The sequence below is a fragment of the Aotus nancymaae genome, unplaced genomic scaffold (assembly GCF_030222135.1).
Source record: "Aotus nancymaae isolate 86718 unplaced genomic scaffold, 86718_ANA_hifiasm-v0.15.2.pri h1tg000028l, whole genome shotgun sequence".
Lineage (NCBI taxonomy): Eukaryota > Metazoa > Chordata > Mammalia > Primates > Aotidae > Aotus > Aotus nancymaae.
In genome coordinates this window covers 23544522-23555581 of record NW_026988441.1, presented here as the reverse complement: position 1 = coordinate 23555581, position 11060 = coordinate 23544522, and the positions used below count along the sequence as shown (strand labels likewise).

At 43.8% G+C, this 11060-nt stretch overlaps 1 long non-coding RNA gene across 1 annotated transcript in view; it reads right to left on the bottom strand.

Moving 5' to 3' along the window:
• Window positions 1-399: 399 nt before the first annotated feature.
• The window catches only part of LOC135276653 (uncharacterized), a 255398-nt gene continuing 244737 nt past the window's right edge, over window positions 400-11060 (bottom strand). The window contains exons 3-4 of the long non-coding RNA XR_010344189.1: window positions 6254-6592; window positions 400-458 (exon numbers count right to left, since the gene is read on the bottom strand). This is a non-coding gene — a long non-coding RNA (uncharacterized LOC135276653). The remainder of the gene's footprint in view (window positions 459-6253; window positions 6593-11060) is intronic.

The following is an 11060-nucleotide window of genomic DNA, read 5'->3' as shown; positions in this document are numbered from 1 at the left end:
AAAATGTCCTTTTTTTTTTTTTTGAGATAGTGTCTCACTCTGTCACCCAGGCTGGAGTGCAGTGGCATGATCATAGCTCACTGCAGCCTCCTGCCTCAGCCTGTTGAGCAGCTGGGACTACAGGTGTGCACCCCAGTGCCTAATTTTTAAATTTTTCAAAAAAAAAAAAAAACATAGTGAGATGGAATGTCACTATGTTGCTCAGCTGGTCTCAAGCTCCTGGTCTCAAGCAATCCTCCCACCTTGGCCACCCAAAGCACGAGCATTATAGGCATAGCTACCTTACCAACCAGTAGAAGAATGTCAACTGGCTAGGGTGAGTGACTTTCTCCAAGCCCCCCAGGAAGAAACTTATAACAAAAGATGACAGTTAAAGTTCAGTCTTCACTTCCCACTTACCTGAGGTCTGCATGTTGTCTGATCCCTTCATTAGGGGTCTCCAGTGGAGTTCTGAGTTTCTGAAAGACAATTCAGGAGCACAGGTTAAGATGTTCTGCTTGGGTTCTTTAGGGAAAGCAAACATCTCTAGGACTCTAATTTCCTCAGGTGTCCTTTAGGCTACTATTGCCTTCTTTATTAACAAGTAACTTATTGACTTCTGGAGCTACCTAGGTGCCTGAGATTTCGAAGGAACCCATGATTCTCCTTGATTTTCATGCTTGGGATTTGCTAATAAAGAGGCCTCCTGCTCCATCTCAATGGGGAAAGAGAAGCTAGATCAGATCCTCAGGGAAAACCTTGGCATTGAGACGTGAATGAAGAGAAGAGTCCTAGGTTGGTAAAGCAAGAACATTCCAGGAAGAAACAAGAGCAAGGATAAAATCCCTGAGTCAAGTGAATACACATTTCTCAAAAGAAGACATGCAGAAAGCCAACAGACATAGGAAAAAAATGCTCAACGTCACCAATCATCAGAGAAATGCAATTAGAACCATAATGAGGCACCACTTTATCCCAGTCAGAATGGACATTTTAAAAAGTCAAAAAGCAATAGATATTGGTATGGATGTAGTGAAAATGGAACACTTAAACACAGCTGGTGGGACTGTAAATTAGCAAAACCTCTGTGGAAAATGGTGTGGATTTTTGTCAAAGAACTAAATGTAGATCTATTATTCTATCCAGAAATTCTGCTCCTGGGATCTACCTCCCAAAAAAGTCACTACGTCAAAAAACACCTGCATGCATATCTTTATTACAGCACAATTCACAATTGCAACTACATGGAATCAACCTACGTACCCATCAACCGATGAGTGGATAAAGTGTGGTGTGTGTACACAAACACACACACCATGAAATACTACTCATCCATACAAAGGAATAAAATAATGTCTTTTGCAACAACTTCGATGGAGCTAGAGGCCATTATTCTAAGTGAAGTAAGTCAGGAATGGAAAACCAAGTATTAACATTCTCACTTATAAGTGGGAGCTAAGCCATGGGTATGCAAAGACATACAGAGGAATATAATGAACTGTGGAGATTCAAAAGCAGGAGGGTGGGAGGAAGGTGAGTCACAATAAACTACTCATTGAGTACAATGTACACTACTCAGGTGACAGGCGCACTAAAATCTCCGACTTCAACACTATACAATTCATCTATGTAACCAAAACCACTTGTACCCCTACAGCTATTGAAATCTTACAAAATGCAAATAAAAAATATTTAAAAGATCTTTAAGTCAAGAATATTTACGAGGATAAATAATGTTGCCCAAAACCATTGAACCCAAATGCCACCTCGCTCAGGAGGTCTGCGGGCGCCATTGCACACCCCTTCCTTGGAGCCCCTGAGACATGAGGTGCTGGGCCTGGCTGCCTCCTTTTCCTCCATTACGGATCAGCAGTTGATGCAGGAACGGCCTTGAGAAACAGACCTCTCAGACACCAAACTAGGAAGGAAGAGGTGTTTTATTATTATGGCCAGGAGCGAGGCAACAATTTGTCTAACAGCCAAGCTCATTTAACAAAGAGAAGCTCTGCCTTTATAGAGGCTTACACTCTAGATATTACATGTGAAAGGATCTTGGGTTTACAGCCTTAGAAATAACACAGGAAAGGGTCTTGGGTTTACAGTGTTAGAAATTACATGTGAAAGGATCTTGGTAGATGGAGGAGTGGGGCGGGGGTTTGATCTTGTTTAAGTAAAACAATGCCTTCTGGAGAGAGTCCCCTCATACTATGCCTGCCATCTATAGGAAGGCAATTTAGGAGGTGCCAGTCAGCCAGCCTTTTTTTCTATTGAAATGCAGTGTGGAAGTCAATGGGGAGGTGATCCTAGATGCCTGGGTCTCCTTCCTCATAGTGACTACATCTTATTCAGCTCTGCCTCTTCCAGGCCACTAAGTTTAACTGATGCCAGCTGTTCAACAGAGACTTACTGCATGAATGGGCTCATGACAATATCGGACTGGAGTGACATGTCTGAACTGAATTGAAAATTATGACAATTTTAACATTGCAGCATTCTCCCACTAGGAGTTTAATTTGAAGTTATATTTTTTCTTAGTAATTGACCGTCAGGTAAAAATCAATTGTTTTTGGAGAGTTCTCTGCATCTTTAGGGGATGATAATACAGACAGCTGCATCTTGTAGCTCATGGCAGTGAGCTGCAGTCTCATTGTCCTAAACTGATGGGCTGTCTGCTGCTAGGCAGAGGTGGCTTCTATGAGGCTAGACAGGTTCCTTGCAACTCCAAAAGGAAAGGAGCAGGCACGCATCAGCAAAGACAGCAGAGTACAGAATCTCTGAAAATTTACTCCTCCACACACAAAAAACATTAAAACACTGGCAAAAAATGGCGAGAAACAACTTTTTCTGGACTCTGAAAATTCACCAAAGGCTTGCAACACCCCAGGGAGGTTTATGTAGAAAAAGCAGCTGAATCCCAGTAAGAACCAAGTGCTCTGTAGTATTTTAACTTGCCCTCGTCTCCTGCTCTCACTCCAGCTCAGCAGCAGCCTTGGAAATCACCTGCAGTCCCGGTACTGAAAAGAATAGAATAGATCTCATTCCCAAAGAGAGTCATTATTTGACTGGTCCTGTGCTTCCCGGAAAGACACAACTAGAGAGCCTTGTCTTTATTAGCGGCCTAGTGCTAAAATCCTTGGGGGAAGGAAGAGCATTTGTCTAGAGCATTTAGTACTGTTTCAGCAGTACATCTGCCCAAGGTAATGGATAACAGTGGGTGAAAACAATAGACTTAGGAAAAGCTTAAAGGAAAAGCTAAGGAATAAGATGTCCATAAGGGCCTTGAAAAGCTCTGTCACATTCCTGGGAATCTAGAAGACCCTGAGAATCTGTCCAGTAGGGCTTTGCACATGTCCAGGAAACCTGAGGAGGCCCTAAGCTGTCACTACTGACTGAAGTTGAGGCCCTGCGCAAGTGGGAAGGACAGTGGAGGCAGAGTTGTCAACCGCCTAGAGAGCGCTGACCGCGTGCCCCAACACACGCAGAGAACCCATCTGCAAAGACTGAGAGATACTTCATTCTAGGCATTTAAATAAATCTGTCCAATCACTAGCTGACCCTGACCACTACGCTAACTGAGACTTTGTTACCAAAAAGGGGTCCAGATCCAGACCAAGAAAGTGTTCTTGGATCTCACACAAGAAAGAATTTGGGGTGAGTTCATAAAGTGAAAGCAGATTTATTAAAGAAAGCAAAGGAATAAAGAATGGCTACTCTGTAGGCCGAGAGCGGCTTGAGCTGCTCTACTGCAGCTTATTGTCACTTCGTGATTATATGCTAACCAAGTGGTTAATTATTCATGAGTTTTCCAGGAAAGGGGTGGGAAACTCCCAGAACTGAGGGTTCTTCCCCTTTTTAGACTATATAGGGTAACTTCATGGCATTGCAATGGTATTTGCAAACTGTCATGGTACTGGTAGGAGTGTCCTTTAGCATGCTAATATATTATAACTAGCATATAATAAGCCACGAGCATGAACAGAGGTCAATTCCATCACCATCTTTTGGTGGGTTTTAGTCAGTTTCTTTACTACAACCTGTTTTATCAGCAAGGTCTTTATGACCCATATCTTGCGCCAAACTCCTATCTCATCCTGTGACTTAGAACTCCTAACCTAAGAATGCAGTCCACAGATCTCAGCCTTATTTTACCCAGCCCCTATTCAAAATGGAGTTATTCTGGTTCAGATGCCTCTGACAGCTCCAGTGCCCACTAGGAACCCATTCTAATAAGGCAGGGCAAAGAGGTTAAGCTGCTTTCCTTTTTTTTTTTTTTTTTTTTTTTGACGGAGTTTCGCTCTTGTTACCCAGGCTGGAGTGCAATGGCGTGATCTCGGCTCACCACAACCTCCACCTCCTAGGTTCAGGCAATTCTCCTGCCTCAGCCTCCTGAGTAGCTGGGATTACAGGCATGCACCACCGTGCCCAGCTAATTTTTTTTGTGTTTTTAGTTGAGACAGGGTTTCACCATTTTGACCAGGATGGTCTCGATCTCTTGACCTCGTGATCCACCCGCCTTGGCCTCCCAAAGTGCTGGGATTACAGGCGTGAGCCACCGCGCCCGGCGGTTAAGCTGCTTTTCAAAGAACAGCAGACTGTGCCATGAATGCTGGTTTGAGAGCTGTAGGAATGCAAAAGTTACACCCAAACAGGAGGAAATGTTGACAGTGTCTGCAGGGTGCAATGTGGGCCACAGGAGGAAGGCTGGTCTCCAGGAGAATGGGACTCGAGTTGGTGAACGTGACTCGAGTTTGAAAACGGGACTCATCTTGGCTTACAGGTTTGTACTGGCAACCACGTGTATCCACTCAATCACTCATCCTCTGCAGGATCCAAGTCTTTCCATGGCAGTATGACACGGTGTTATGCAGGACATTAAGTGACTTGATAAGCTTCAGGGGATGGAATTTCCTCCACACCTCCCAGCAGCCAGTTCCCAAGGTTTATGGAGGTAGAAGTGAGTGTCTTGTTAATTATGTATCTGTTATGCCGGCTTTCCCAAATGAACTTTTTTTTTTTTTTTTTTTTTTTTAAGCATCTCTCACTCCCTAGAAACCAACATGAGCATCCTACTCTGCCTTAGGGATGTAAACTAAAACTAAAATTCTAAGCCCACTCAACCATCTGAATGGACCCCTCCTCTTGGCCAAGGGCATTCATTCCAAAGTTTAGCTGAAAAATGAGTTCAGGCCATGATGAGGAGGCAAGGGTCGGAGAGTCTTCACCATACACTCCTCCTATTAGAATTCAGGCACAACTGACCAGCATTAACAGTAAAACAGAGATCTTAAGACTTTTTGTAGCAAAGAGACACCAAATCCCACCCTGAATTTAGTATAGCATCGCATGAAAGATAGCAGGCCCTGAAAGAAATCAAACTATTTTACCCTAAAATAGATTTCTATGGCACATTTTAAAATGGCCCTGCAAAGCTGTCTCTTGAGGGAAAAATCTACATTCTATAGAGAATCCCCTTTCCTTTCTAGGTCTTTTCCTTGATCCAGGAGAGAATTAACTAAGTGTCTGGCATTTTTTTTGAGTCTGATAAGGAACATTCACAGTGTATTATCTTTGAAGTCTGCTACATGAAGCTTTCATCTGCACAGTAAGAACCTTGGTCTCCATAGCCCCTTATCTGAACCTGGACACTCCCTTCTGTTTACTCCAGGTCTTAACTCTTTCAACCAATTGTCAATAGAAACATCTTTGAATTCACTGTAACCTGGAAGCCTCCCCAATCCCACTGCCTTCAAGTTGTCCCACCATTCTGGGATGAACTAATGTCCATCTTACAGCTATTGATTGCTATCTTATTTCTCCCAAAAATGTATTAAACCAAGCTGTAGCCTGACTGCCTTGGGCACATGTCATCAGGACATCCTGAGGGTGTCACAGGCATGTCCTTAACCTTGGCAAAGTAAACTTCTAAATTGATTGAGACTTGCCTCAGATACTTTTTGGTTTACAAGGGTGAGGTGAGTCATGGGGCAGATTTATTGAGACAGAGAATTTTGTGGTTTTGGGGTTCCAAATCCATCAAGACTGGCCTCTACAGACATAGCAACCCTCTTCTAGGTTTTGGGTGAAAGCAGTCCTTCCTGGTGGAAAAGAATTTCAACAGTAGCAAATTGTTGCTTAACATGGAAAAAAAACAAGATTGTCTCCGTCTCAGGTAGATACACCGTCATTATTTCCAACACCATCCTCAACAGGGACCTAGTAAAATTACATGGTGCAACAGTGCCATCAAGTGGCTAAGAAGGAAAATAACCAATACCTGAAAAAAACGTTTTCCAAAAGTGAAATTCTGGTGGAAGTGCTTGAAGAAGAATCATCCACAGTGCGCTGGTTCCCCTCTTTGTCCTAGTAGGCACAGACAGCTCCACATTTTCAAATCATGACTTTCTCAGATCATTCTTGAGCCTTTTCCCAGGAGGCAGTGCGCAGCCTCAGGTCAGGGTCGCCTGGCTTGTCCTCTGTGTGCAGCGCCCTTTCCTCAGCCCCTCTGATATGCGGCGTCCTCGCCATCCGGGTACTGGCTGAGAGGTCACTTCCTCTGGAAACTCTTCTCTACTCACTCCATCTAAAGTAGCCACTGCACTCCACACGTCACTCTCTACAAGACACAAATTTAATTTTTCTTCATAGCCCTTTTCACACTGAAAATACCTTCTTTATTCATCTGTTTACTTGTATATTTCCTGCCTTTCCCACACCGTCATGCCCTGGGATGAAATTTGATGAGAGTACGGTCTTACCTGCCTTCCTCACTGCCATGTGCCTCCATTACAAACAGCGGTGAGAGCAGAGCCTCTAGTAAGACATGTCCTGCTTGGATGAATAGATAAACAGGAGGAAAGAAGGAGGAGAGAAACAAAGGCCAGTGTTTTACCAGGAGGCCCCAGTGAGAGTCTCCATTAGCAACTTCGGGACCAACATTTTAGTTCCCTTTTCTATTTTTAAGATTCAGTGACTTTGAATGCAAAGAGAGTTCATATTATCAACTCTTATTTAGAGTACTCTGGCAATCATCAGTTAATCTGGCTTTAAAAAAACCCTCAAAACTTTTACTAAGTTGCAGAATTACTCCAGGTATTGCACGCAGGTTGTGCCTTTAAAATCCCTCTAGCCTCATAAAGCTGCTATAGACACAGGAAGTCTCTAAGTGACTCTTCCCTGTGTAAGTTAGGAGCACGTGCATTAAAATACAGAGCAGCTCCAACAACATAAAAAAGAGAACGAACCTTTGCCTACAGAACATGGCAGTTTCCTGGAATCAAAGGGCTCTCTGCAGTATCTGCTCGTGTTTTACATCTGTGGGTTGATCTTGAAAATGTGGGCTTATCAGTATATCTTGCCAACAATGGGCGTTCATTTAAATAAAATTGAAACCTGCAGGCAGAGTTGTCAGAACTGGCATTTTGTAGGGGCCTTTTCTCTCTAGAACTAAACTTATGCTACTGTTGAGGTTGGATTGTGTTCTCATCCACATATAAATGGCGTTGGCAGGTCACAGTTGAGGTGACATTGCTGAGGAAATCTGCAGTGTCTCCTCAAATTGTCATGCCACTATCTTCAAAGACAGGCAGGTAGTCTACAGCAACTGTGTGGAAACCCTCCAGCTTCTGCTTAGATCCCCAGCTACTGCTTCGGATAATTAGATGGGAAAACTTGCCCTCTGAGGAGGGAAAGGATGATGGAGGTTTCCGGCAGCAAATTGCATGGCAAACCTGGGCAAGAGCTCCCTTCCAAAGTGTCTAGTAACCGAGAGGAAACTCATTTAGACTTCCTGTCCTGCGGGTTTTCAGAAAAGACTTGGGAAAAGCCATGCAAACTTGCAAAGATGATATTTATAGCTCCAGGCTGGAGAAGGAGCCTTTTATCTAGTGACAGCCATGCTGGCTTCACTGTAAGCACTCATGAATTGCGTTTCAGCTTGCATCCAACATTCTAACACCTGCCTACCCCCCACCCCAACTGAATGTGAACTGTGAATACATCTCACCTTCGTATCACAGTTCAGCTGTTCTTAGCATTCATGCATTCATTCTTTTACTCATTAAACACGTGCTAAGCCCTCGCTAATGCTTCTCTCCCACTGTGCCTGGGCAGCAGGAAGTCTGAAATGATGCCCTGCCCTCCAGGTCTGAAGGAGGCGAGGCACGAGGAAGAGTATGGCTGAAAAAGAAGATTCAAAGCACAGCAGGTAAGAGCTTCACCAACTACTTGCTATGTGCACCCGGCCAGTGACTTAAACTCCCTGAGCCTCAGTTTCCTCACTTGTAAAGTAGAGGCGATAGCAGAACCCGCCACTTAGAGATGCTACAATCTATGCAAATTCTTCAGGATCTAGCGACACAAGTGCGATCACTTAGGGAAACCAAATATTTTATCCCAAAATCTATTTTTGAAATAATCTGAGATGGCCGTTCAGAGAGCCGGCAAACAGAAGTCTCCCTGCAAAGCTGTATTCTGTGGGGGGAGATTTGCATCTGTAAAGAGTCTGCACTGATGCAGCCACGTTTTCTCTGAGGCCTCCCCTTGTCCTTTTCTGGCTCTAGGAAATATACATTGAGAGCCTGACACCTTTAAGGGTCTCAAAAAACGATCTACCATCTACCCCCTCTGAGGGCAGCCACCTGTGAAATTTCATCTACTTAACAAGCCCACCTATGCTATTATTTTTATTTAATTTCAATTTTTATTTTAGATTCAGGGGATGTAGCATGATTGAACCCATCACCCGGGTAGTGAGCATAGTCCCCAATAGATCATTTTCAAACCCTGTCCCTCTCCCTTCCTCCCCCTTGCAAAGTCCCCAGTGTCTGTTCCCATTTTTACATCCATGAGTGCCCAATGTTTAGCTCCCACTTAGAAGTGAGAACCTGCAGTATTTGGTTTTCTGTTCCTACATTTATAAGCTTAGGATAATGGTCTCCAGATGCATCCATGCTGCTGCAAAGAACATGACTTTAGTCTTTTTATGGCTGTGTAGTATTCTATGGTATATATCTACCACATATAAATCCACAAATATAGATTTATTTTTCCAATCCACTGTTGATGGCAAGTCCTATGTTTTCTGAGCTTCAAGATGGCATGTAAGCTTCTGAACCCCTTTGGGGATAGGAGTCCTTACGCTGTGTTTCTCCTACCATTGCCCATTAATACATTTATATGCCTTTTCTCTAATTAATCTGACTTTTGTGAGTTGACTTTTTTTCTTTGCAAACCCTTTGATATGGTACAGCTGTGTCCCCACCCAAATCTCATCTTGAATTTCCGGGTGTTGTGGGAGGAACACAGTGGGAGGTAATTGAATCATGTGGGCAAGTCTTTCCCATGCTGTTCTCATGATAGTTAATAAGTCTCATGAGATCTGACAGTTTTAAAAACAAGAGTTTTTCTGTGCAAGCCCTCTCTTTGCCTGCTGCCATCCATGTGAGATGTAACTTGCTCCTCCTTGCCTTCCACCATGATTGTGAGGCTTCCCCAGGCACATGGAATTTTAAGTCCAATTAAACCTCTATCTTTTGTAAATTGCCCAGTCTCAGGTATGTCTTTATCAACAGCATGAAAACAGACTAATACAGTAAGTTGGTACCAGTATATTGGGTCACTGCTGAGAAGATACCCAAATATTCTGGAAGCAACTTTGGAACTGGGTAACAGGCAGAGGTTATAACAGTTTGAAGAGCTCAGAATAAGATAGGAAAACGTGGGAAAGATTAGAACTTCCAAGAGAATTGTTGAACGGCTTTGACAAAAATGCTGATTGTGATATGAACAGTAAGTTCAAGGTTGAAGTGGTCTCAGATGGAGATGAGGAACTTGTTGGAAACAGAAGCAAAGGTGACTCTTGCTATGTTTTAGCAAAGAGACTGGCAGCATTTTGCCCCACCCTAGAGAGTTTTGGAACTTTGAACTTGAGAGAGATGATTTAGGGTATCTGGAGGAAGAAATTTCTAAGGAGCAAAGCATTCAAAAGGTGACTTGGGTGCTGTTAAAGGCATTCAGTTTCAAAAGGGACACAAAGCATAAAAATTTGGAAAATTTGTAGCCTGATGATGCAATAAAAAAGAAAATCTTATTTTCTAAGGGGAAATTCAAGCCAGCTGCAGAAATTTGCATAAGGAGGAGCCGAATGTTAATCCCCAAGACACTAGGGAAAATGTCTCCAGGGCATGTCAGGAGACTTCACAGAGGCCCCTCCCATCACAGGCCTGGAGGCCTAGGAGGAAACAGTGGTTTCACGGGATGGGCCCAGGGTCCCTATTTTATGAAGCCTAGAAACTTGGTGCTTTATATCGCAGCTGCTCCAGCCATGACTGAAAGGCACCAATGAAGAGGTTGGGTCCTGGGTTCAGAGGGTACAAGCCTCAAGCCTTGGCAGCTGTCAATACTTGAGGTTTGGGAACCTCTGCCTGGATTTCAGAGAATGTATGCAAATGCCTGGATGTCCAGTCAGAAGTTTGCTGCAGGGGCAGGGCCCTCATAGAGAACCTCTGCCATGGCAATGTAGAAGGAAAATATGGGGTGGGAGTTTTTACTGGGGCACTGCCTAGTGGAGCTGTGAGAAGAGGGCCACTATCCTCCAGACCCTGGAATGGTAGATCCATTGACAGCTTACAGTGTGCTCCTGGAAAAGCCAAAGACACTCAACACCAGCCTGTGAAAGCAGCTGGGAGGGTGGCTGTACCCTGCAAAGCCACAGAGGCAGAGCTGCCCAAGGCCACGTGAGACCACCCCTTGCATCAGCGTGACCTGGATGTGAGACATGGAGTCAAAGAAGATCATTTTGAAGCTTTAAGATTTGACTGCCCCGCTAGATTTGGGACTTGCATGAACTTATGGCCCCTTTGTTTTGGCCATTTTTTCCCATTTGGAATGGCTGTATTTACTCAATGTCTGTACCCATATTGTTTCTAACTAACTTGCTTCTGATTTTACAGGCTCATAGGCAGAAAAGACTTGCCTTTTCTCAGATGAGACTTTGGACTGTGGACTTTTGAGTTAATGCTGAAATGAGTAAAGATTTTGGGGGACTGTTGGGAAGGCATGATTGGTTTTGAAATGTGAGGACA